An 11,461-nucleotide genomic window follows, 5' to 3' on the forward strand; every position below is an offset into this window, starting at 1 on the left:
CCCATTAGTTCCAGCCTCTTATTGGCTAGCTCTTACATATTGATCTAACCCATTTCTATTATTCTATGTAGCCCACGAGCCGGCTTACCAGGAATGATCTTAACCCGCATCTGCCTGGAGTGGGGGAACCATGGTGACTCACTTGACTCAGCTTCTTTCTCCCAGAATTCTGTTCTGTTTACTCCACCCACCTAAGGGTTGGCCTATCAAGGGGCTTAGGCAGTTTCTTTATTAATAAGAAATCACTCCCACATCAAAATGGTACTCAGAGGAATAAAATCTGGCAGATGGATGTGTTACACTTTACAGAATTTTGTAAATTAAAATATGTACAACACACTATAGACAAGTACGCAGGTTTTCAAGGCAACCACCTTGTGCTCAGAAATGGTTGATTTAGTAATCATGCATTTATTAGAAGTTATGGCCATTATGGGCATTCCTACAGAAAGACAGACAATGGTCCAGCACATGTATCTGAAAAAAAAAACATTTTTTGCCTATTAAAATATAAAGCACATTACAGGTATACCAAATAATTCTACAGGTCAGGCAAGTATAGAAATGCCAAATCATACTAAAAGGATATGCTGAAAGAACAAAAAGGGTGAAAATACACCCAAACATTGATTTCATAATGCTTTATTAACCTTGAATTTTCTTAATGCTAAGTAGGAAGGAACAACAGTAGAAGAGAGGCATGGGATAATGGAAAAACATCTGAATTGAATCAAGCAGTATACTTCAAGGATGTGTTGACCACACAATGGAAACCAGGAGATGTGTTATGTTGGGGAAGGGGTTTTGCTCTTGTTTCCACAGAAGAAGAAAAATTATGGATACCATTAAAATTAATAAAGATTCACTTTGAAAAGGAGAAACCTCCTGAAAAGTGAAATGACAGCTCATCCACAGAGGTGACAATTATGCAGCTGGTAAGAAACTCTCATAAGCCTTGGGGCTGGGTTCCACTCTTGTCTTTACAGAAAAATACACATCTTCAAAAATTCAAGAGACCCTGGCTGTTTGGATACTGACAGAGTTAAAAATAACTATCCAATAAGGATCATCAAGAAAAAGGAATATGACTTGTTAGGGCAGGTGACCAAGGCATATACGTTTACATACACACATACATACATACAAACATGCATATATACATATATTCATATCTATTTATCTATCTGTAATATATATATATCTTTAAGAATATATAGAGCTGGTTTGGGGGTTGGAAAATGGCTCTGCACTTCTCTAAATCCAAGTTTGTCTTTAAAAAGAACATTCAGAATTTCTGTCTCATATCAGGAGCCATCTGGTATGGGACAGAAGGAAGACGTTAGGAAGGAAAAACTTTACTTTCTCTGTCTCTATTTGGTCTATATCATATTCTTCATTGAATGTATGTTTATATGAATGATGTTTAAGCTTTTCACAATGAACAATAGATTTTCCTACAATAATCTTTGAAGTTTCCCAGAAGAAGATAGGACCCCAAGCAACAACTCCATCTACTTGAGATGACATCATGATGCTGACTGTACTACTAGAAGACCAGTTTTGGGGTACCAGCTGTTGAAATGGTGCACCTTCTCATGACATTCTGGCCTGAACTCCAAATAAGAACATTGGAAAAAAAAAAAACTATCGACTACTCAGAAATTTTTGGCAACAATACTAGACAGTAATTTTGAAACTTAACCATCCCTTTACTTTTGCAGGATCTCATTAAGAGAGCATCACCCTCATGACAGTGGGAAGCAATTCTAGAGGATGATGCCCCCATCCCAAAAAAGTTTGTTCATAGGATTAGAAACACTGTTTATGGGTTCTTGATTATTACGTGTACTAGATAGAAGGTTGGGGTGAAAACTATGTTTGTTAAAAAAAAGAAGGAATAATAATAGTGGGTGAAGGCGAAGGTGTAAGTCAAAAACAATCCCACACCAGTTTAGAATTATGATTAATAGAATGGTTATTTATTTAAAGGGGAAAAAACTTACAGATCACCATCCCAGACAACAGCCCTCTGAGCAACCAGGATGGGAGTCTAGTCCCTGGAAGCGGAGCAGGAAGTAAGAGAGAGCGAGAAGGGAAGTGGCCGCTTTTTTTAAAGGGAGAGAGACCACGCCCCAATGGGCTGGTATCTCAGCGGCTATTGGCTGGAGGAGCAGAAGAACCTCCGGCAACAGGTGGTTATTATAGTAAATACTTGTGAGCAATTATTTATGGATAATTTACATTGTTATAGTATTTGTATATTGATACAAAATTATCAACTAATTCAAAATATAATCAATACAAAATTAATTATATGTTATTTTTGTTTACATTATTTGTACACCTATGGAAGTCATTCTGTCAGATTGTATATATGGATGTTTCTACATCTGTTTAGGACATTTTGTATTTTATACAACTTTTAGGATGTATTTTCATTTTGCATCATATATTACTACTACCTCTGATCAAGATACTTATACATTGTTTACATTTTGAGGTCATTGTCCTCAGTTGTTGCACATTTGTTTACAAATTATTTAATATTCCGACATGAAGCATTAGTCTTTAAGTTATACAGGTATTAAATACTATAGGACAATAATTGTTTATGCTTGCTGTACATTCAGTCAGATAAATTAGGTTTTTTAAATACATAGAGATTGCATTCTGTTTAGATAGGTAATCTTAAACTACTTCAAGCATCTGTAACACATGGCATTTAAATAACTTAGGATTCTATTGGCATAAGACATGATTGCTCCTGACAGCACCAATCCATTCCCGAGAGAATGTTGAACACTGAAAACACTCCACTGGGAGTTTGTTTTCTTCTTGGCACAGTTGGCCTTTGGGCAAGAAACTGCCCATACCTCAACCACTAACAAAGTACATGGTATTGGAAATGTATATGCAGGACACAAGGAAAAGCACTGTCAAATCTTGCCAAGACAGAGTAAGATAGTTCTGAAAATTTTCCTGACTCTGAAAATGGTCTGTCAGTTATGCTAGGCCTTAGCCCAAACTGCTTGCTTCAACATTGCAAAATGAGACTTTGGGTGATTGCTCAGGTAGCTAATTGTCTCAGTCATATATTTCTTGCTTTGGAAGCTGCTTGATTGTATTTCCTGCCTTCTCAAGTAATATTATCTCCCTTCCCAGGCCTTCGATGGGGTTGAAGATTAGATAGTCAAAGTTACTGCACACTTATTATCTAGCCAAGCCATTTCCTATACAAGAGTTAGACTCCTTAGAATAGAAAATTTATTCAAACATTTAGTATGTGCTCCTTGCTTAATAATGTCTATGCTGCTTATAATTCTAATTATACTTGATATCTGTTTCTAGTTTACATAGTTTTATATTGGGTTTGGCACTCTCTTATTTAATCAAAAGGGGGAGGTGCTGTGGGAGCACATTCTGCCCCTTCAGTCAATAGGCTTTAGCCCACTTGGGTGTAGTCTCTGATACTGTAAAAAGCAGCCATAAAGCCTGTGCTCACTCTCTTGCTTCTGGATGATAGACTCTGTTCCTGTTCACGCAGAGAACTGTTATCTAGGACAGTGATCTGTAAGTTTTTATCCCTTAAATTAATAACCCTTTTATTATTCATAATTCTAAACTGGTGTGGGGTTATTTTGTGACTTCCATCATCAAGGTTCAACATATTAAAGCCTGGGTGTAATAAACTTTTCAGGTAATATTATTGTAATGATGGAGAATTTCCAAATATTTCCACTAAATAAGGACTGACTCAAGGTTTTTACATCCTATATGCATATCAAATATAGTGGTATATAGTTAGTCAGAGTAGAAAAATTTAAAAAGCAGTAAAGAAAAATGTCATAAATTAGGAAATGAAGTAGTCAATCTGTCCTGAGTTGGAGAAAATATGATTCACTCTTAGATCAAAGATCTCCACCAGAGAAAATAACCCTAAACCTCACTAATAACAAAATGGCCAGAGTTGCTAACAATGCAATATTTCATTAGTTTTTGAATATGTCAAAGTTATAGACAAGGACACCAAGTGAAGAATTTTCTGTATTGCTAGTTCTTTTATATACATTGCATTGTGATGCCTTCTTTCAAATTTGTTTATGTTGATTATTTCTATACAGCTTTCCTAGGTGAAAAACAATAGTGTGATACTTGATCAAAGCCATTGTATACATATCAAATTTTTAGTAGTTCTCAGGAAAATAAGTACTTACCTGAGAATTACTTTCTAGAATTAAAATCCAAATTAAACACATTCCATGAGCCATTGCGTTGGTGTATTCTTATGCACAAATACATATTCTGGAAGTTCTTTAGTACAGAGCTCTGAATAAAGACTTCACTAATTTCATTATCTATGTTGGGTTTCTACATATATTTATAAGAAGATTCCTTTGATTCATAAAACACCTCTTTTTAACTTAATTGCAGAACTTGTCACAACTGAAATTAAGTGTTAAATTTTGTGTCATTTATACATTATACTGCTGATATGGAAAATAGTTTATTATACTTTATATGGTTTTCTCATCAAAATATATGAAGGGCAATTTAAAGCTACAATGTATGCAAAACATGGGAAAGAATTACATGCATTTCTGTTCCTATCACTTTACGGGGTTTTATACTTTCTCTTTAGATTAAACGTCTGTTTCAAATGATTGGAACATTTTCTAACAGGAGCATTGGATTCTGAAAGTATAAGTAAATGAATTTAGGTCTGTTCAGATGAAGTAAAAGTTTTATGATGAAAGAGAAATATACTTTCTACACCTTAATATTTTCAACCAAAAGTGTGGATCTAGCAAAAGTATACAATATAACTCAATCAGATATATCTGTTAAGGACACTGGTTATTCCATGTCTCATGTCCAAATGTAATACCCTTGGAAGTAAACAAAAATATTACAGAATTGAGCATTAATAGATGAATTTAAGCTGAAAGTATTTTGTGATCTCTACAAGTGACCAACAATGACAAGTTCAATGGATTTCATGTGAATGAGTGTGCAATTCTAAAACTTGGGCAAACATTAATATATAAAAAAATCTATGACATAACTCCTTGAGCCTATCCATGCCAATTTAAAAATCTACATTAACATGTTTGTATGGCAAATAACTTATCTACAGTAATGCACAGGACAGCATACAGAAACAACCAAAATTAAAGTTTGGGACAGGTTTCCTTATTGAGCAGGAATGGACAGGGCACAATAGCATAAAAATGGAGAAGTCATTTTTAATTTCCATATAAACCTGTATACTTTAAACTGATAATTATAGATTTGAATCAGTGATGGACTACCAATGTTGTCTATAATAAAAAGAGAGTAAATCATTGCAAAATAATTACAGAGCCCTTCTTTTTTCCCAAATATATGCTATAAAATATGCATGATTCAGATGAAAATATGAGTTAATTTTTTGTTTTATGGATTTCTTTGTAGTATTGTGCAATAAATATTTAGATTATGAAGATGTCTAATTATGGAGACACTAAGATTTTTAAAAACAAAAAAATACAAAGCGATAGACCATGCTGTGTCTTAGATTGTAAAGGTAAACTCACAAAACACACAAGCTATCCCTACACAACACATTGATCACAGAGTATAGATCTTGTGTCTATGTAAAGTCTTTGCCACCACCTGATTCTTTGGTGCAGGAAGGATTCTGCATATTACTAAGAAGAAACATAAGCATCTAAGCAGCTGCAGACTCTTTGATCTATATTGGTGCCCTGTACATAAGGTGTGTGCATAATTGTGGCACAAAGCTTGTGGGAGTAACAATCCAAAACCTGATTTGACTTAAGGCTAACTCCACAAGATGAAACCCATACTTCACACTGCTTTGGTTACCAAGAACCAGAAACTACATAGTCCAGTGACCAGAGGTAAAAACAAATTTGTTGCTCCTAAATGACATTTTACCATACTGAAGATACTCATAGATCAAAGCCTTTTGTTGCTCCTAAATGGCATTTTACTGTGCTGAAGATACTCGTAGATCAAAGCCTTTTGTTGCTCCTAAATGACATTTTACTATACTGAAAATACTCATAGATCAAAGCCTTGCTCATCCATTAGTAGAGCATATTCCTCTTGCAACAGGTGGAGAGAATAAACAGAGAGGCTCACAGCCTGAGAAATGGCAGAGATTGAGAGACCTTGCAATGCCAGTGAATTGGAGGTTTCCACCAAATACCTCACAGAACCAGGTAAATGTGGAGGAAGCTAGTGTGTAAGAGCCAAAGATGGTGGAGAATACAAATACACACACAGCCTTGTCCATCAACTGGAGTGAAGCACATATGAGCTAGCAGAAAGAGAAACAACATACACAGGGGATCCACCGTTCTGCACAAGATTTAGTGCTGGAGCTGAAAAAGAAGAGGACACATGCTCAGATCCCTAACCCAGACGCTATCTCTCATTCATAACCACTTGTAAATAAAAATTTATTTTTTTGAGGAAATTTCACTGGGATCAGAAACTACTCTCAAAGGTAGGCTGAATGCTTTAATAACACAACAGTATTTTCAAGGCTCTTTGTCTCATAAAGGCATCTAAGAACTTTATATCCTTTTGTTCCCTTTATAAAATTTCTTACCACATTTTAACCTATAGGTCATATATAGATATAATATGTAAAATATACACATATCATTATACATACACACTCACACACCGACACACCACCCATAAATCACAGTTTCTGGTTGAGTGTTTTTGTGGATTCAGGACTGTGAAAACTAATGGATATTTGCTTCTATGTCCCCCTGTGTCTTTCCTTGGACTATTTTCCTTCTGATTGTTTGTTTTTTCTATTAGCCTGTGTTAGTTTTGTTTTATTTTATTATATCATAGTATATTTTGTGTTATTGTCCTCCTTACCAACCAGTTTGGTTCCTAACGAAAGACAGGAAAGGGGTAGGTATGGATTGGAAATGTGTGGGGAGGAAGTGGGAGTAGTAGACAAAAGAAAACAAAACCCATAAATTACATGAGGAAAAACTTTCTATTTTCCATAGAAAGTAAAGAAAATAATAATAATAATAAAGTTATAAATACACACCCATTTTTCTTAAATTTCCACCTTATAAAAAATAAACATGTTCATGGTGGGAAGTGGGTGGAGACCTCATGCAATGGAAGCTCCAACGCAAGGGAACAAATGAAAATAATTAGGGAAAAGTTCAGTTTCTTCATAATTTGTTCAAGTTTATGTTTATCAGTTAACAATGTTTCAAAATAATTATTGCTGATAACATGAATCCAACATACCCTGTCTACAGAATCAAACACTGTATATAAAATCATGAATGAAAAAAAGAGGAAAACAACCTAAATGCCCCTTGACCAAAGAATGGATAAGGAAAATGTGGTACATTTACACAATGGAGTACTACACAGCTGAAAAAAAAATAATGACATCTTGAATTTTGCGGGAAAATGGATGGAGCTAGAAAACATTTTGAGTGATGTAACCCAGACACAGAAAGACAATTATCACATGGACTCACTCATAGGTGGTTTTTAAATATAAAGCAAAGAAAACCAGACTATAAACTACAGTCCCAGAAAACTTAAACAACAATGAGGACACTAAGAGAGACTTACATAGATCTAATCTACATGGAAAGTATAGAAAAACAAGATCTTGCCGGGCGATGGTGGCACACGCCTTTAATCCCAGCACTCGGGAGGCAGAGGCAGGCGGATCTCTGTGAGTTTGAGACCAGCCTGGTCTACAGAGCTAGTTCCAGGACAGGCTCCAAAGCCACAGAGAAACCCTGTCTCGAAAAACCAAAAAAAAAAAAAAAAGAAAGAAAGAAAGAAAGAAAAAAAAAAGATCTTTTGAGTAAATTGGGAGCATGGGAACCTTGGGGGACAGTTGAAGGGGTGAGAGGAGAGGCAGAGAGGGGAGAAAAAATGTAGAGCTCAATAAAAATCAATAGAAAAGAAAAAAAAGAAATTTTAAGTGGGAAGGAAAAAAAAGAAAAGAAAATTTAAGTGGGAAGGACAAAGAAAGAAAACCATACAATTTCTGAAGTGGTAAAGAATGTCACAGAAACTATATACAGGCGAATAAAGTCAACATCAGTACATTCAGATAAACTGATGACAGTTTTTTCACACATCATTATTGCTGTGATAGCAATTGTCCAAGGGAAAGCATGGACACTGAAGTGTCCTGACAAAACGAGTGGGCAAGATCAAAATAGAGGGAAGCACACACTGTGCTAGCAATATACATTTAAAGACTCAATAATAACTCTCATAAGACGTACCAACAAGCAAGTAGCAGTTGAAATAAAGTCTGTAGACAAGATTATGAGAAGCACAGAAGTAAAGACGTGCAACATAAATATACAAACATAAATTTGTAGAAGAAATTGAACGTGGCTATTAAGAAGAAACTTACTGGAGAACCACCCATCTCATCCGAGCTTCAGTCTCAGGGAGAAAGTTACGGCCGTGTAGCTCCTGATTTTTTCTTGAGTATTTGCTTAAAAAGTATCATGAAACACCATTCACCTGCTACAAGCACACTCACCATCTGCAGAGCCTCAGAAATCAGGAGAGTGTTCACTCCTGGCTTGGTTACACAGATACTCATTAAAACAAGAGGGATTAAAAAGCTGAGTTTCTCCCTTGCTGAGTTCAAGTGGCCTGCTCAGCAGGCTACCTATCCAGTGAGATCTTGGACTGTGATGGCCTGTTGTACTCAACCACGGCAAAGTAGAAATGGGGAAAGGAAAGTTGAACTCAAAGGGGGGTGAAAACCCTATAAAGCTAATCATGACCTCCACCTTGTTTTTACTGGCAAGATTCACAAAGGTTTTGCGGTTGCTATTTAGATTAAGGAGTGGAAGCTGTGGAAAGAAGTGAAAGCAATTTCATGTCAGCATGCAGTTATTCATGACTTTGAAATTTTGAGACAGCTATTTTTGGATTCCTTTAATGGAAGCAGTTGAGTTCAAAATACTTCAATACTAGTTCATTAAGCCTGTAGCATATTATCACAGTATGTCATGATATAGTCTATGTACTTATATATTTTGTTATGTATGAAAAGTAAATACAGAGCTTAATTCCCATGATGATTTTATTGTTAGGAACCATCTTTTTACCTAAACATAAATGACAAAGAGCTATGTATGGAAGATGTGGCATAGATAAAGAAGGAGCCCAAATAAAAAAGAATGAAAACTTTGAAGTAAGGGTTTCACTCTATTTACTTATTTTACTGTCCCAAGAAGACAATATACTCAATTGGAACTTTCTGTATCACAGATAGACCATGTACATGCACAGCACGGCCACAGCATGTAGTTTGAAATAAAATTCTGCTCATTTTGCCTGATGCTTTCTCTCCTTTGGAGAGAGTGTTTATTTGTTTGCCTCTCCTCCCTGGCCATTTGAAAATGCTCTACACTGATACTGAACTATTTTTACTAAAACACATTTGATCTTTCTGACAATTTGACAGTTTCTCTTTCTACTGTCGGTTAATTTAGTTATGTCTTCCTGGGTAATAGTTGTACATGGATTTATTCATCCATTATTGTCACCAAAGCTTTATTATCAACTGCTTCTTCTGTTCCTTAGAAGAAGCTGAATCTGAATAAACATGTGGGTCTCGATGTTTGACACTATATCTCTCTTCACTGTCTGTGATCTCAAGTCAATCTAACATATACTATATCTCTCTTCACTGTCTGTGGTCTCAAGTCAATCTAACATATACTATTAAAAGTAACGTGTAACCTTCACACTTAAAAGGTTATTCATGAGAAAAAAGTCCTATAAGCATGCTAAAATTTAAAAAAATAGTTAAGTTAAATTCATTAAAATGGAGTAAAAATTGTACTTGATACTTAAAAAGGCATTTCTTTCCACTTCATGTGTAGTGAAGATAGTCTTCAATTTGAGATATAATAATAATTGATTTGTGGAAAACGTCATTGTTTAATAAACACTTCTAGGGAACAATATTATAAGTTCTCCAAGGAAACCCATAGATCAAATCCTTAGACTTGAGAATTGCTTTTAAATGTTAAATCTCATCTAATTCATAATTTTGGATACGTGACACACCGTAATACAAGTTTATTCCAAACAACACCAACACAATTAAGGACATGGATTCATGATTTTTAGTTCACTTTTGGAGAATGTAAATTATTCAGTTCTTAAAGACAGCCTAGGGATTTGAGACAGACTGAACGTAACTGAAGATGTTTAACTGTTAAATATTAAGAATGTATTACTTTCTTTCTATGCCCTGTGACTTGTAAAGATAAACTAACTTTGAACACAAGCACATAAAGGAGAAGAACTTCTGTGGGGAAACCAACCAAATTAAGACTCGATGCTCTCTCCTAGGGAGAATATCTCTGGAATGAAAAAAAAGTAAAATATGCAGGTGACAGGGTCAGTGCCTATCCACCTCCAAGAAAGCCGTAGGTGCAAAGTGATGAGGAAATTATGAATGGTAAGAGTGATTCCCACTGAATGCCTCTAAAGGAACTCATCAAAGAGGATTTAAAAGAAGCATCTCTGTTTCCATCCATTTGTATGCAAAATTCAAGAAGTCCTTGTTTTTTACTGCTGAGTAGTACTCTAATATGTATATATTCCATACTTTCTTCATCCATTCTTCCACTGAAGGGCATCTAGGTTGTTTCCAGGTTCTGGCTATTACAAGCAATGCTGCTATGAACATAGTTGAGCATATACTTTTGTTGTATAATAAGGCCTCTCTTGGGTATATTCCCAAGAGTGGTATTGCTGGGTCCAGGGGTAGGTTGATCCCAAATTTCCTGAGGAACCGCCACACTGCTTTCCAGAGTGGTTGCACAAGTTTGCATTCCCACCAGCAATGGATGAGTGTACCCCTTTCTCCACAACCTCTCCAGCAAAGGCTATCATTGGTGTTTTTGATTTTAGCCATTCTGACAGGTGTAAGATGGTATCTTAAAGTTGTCTTGATTTGCATGAAAACACTATCCTGAGTGAGGTAAGCCAGACCCAAAAAGAGGAACATGGGATGTATTCACTCATATTTGGTTTCTAGCCATAAATAAAGGACATTGAGCCTATAATTCGTGATCCTAGAGAAGCTAAATAAGAAGGTGAATCCAAAGACAAACATATACGCATCCTCCTGAATATTAACCTTCATCAGGCGATGAAAGGAGACAGAGACAGAGATCCACATTGGAGTACCGGACTGAAATCTCAAGGTCCAAATCAGGCAGAAGGAGAGAGAGCACGAGCAAGAAACTCAGGACCACGAGGGGTGCACCCACACACTGAGACAATGGGGATGTTCTATCGGGAACTCACCAAGGCCAGCTGGCCTGGGTCTGAAAAAGCCTGGGATAAAACCAGACTTGCTGAACATAGCGGACAATGAGGACTATTGAGAACTCAAGAACAATGGCAATGG

The sequence above is a fragment of the Microtus ochrogaster genome, chromosome 7, assembly GCF_000317375.1.
Source record: "Microtus ochrogaster isolate Prairie Vole_2 chromosome 7, MicOch1.0, whole genome shotgun sequence".
Taxonomy (NCBI): domain Eukaryota; kingdom Metazoa; phylum Chordata; class Mammalia; order Rodentia; family Cricetidae; genus Microtus; species Microtus ochrogaster.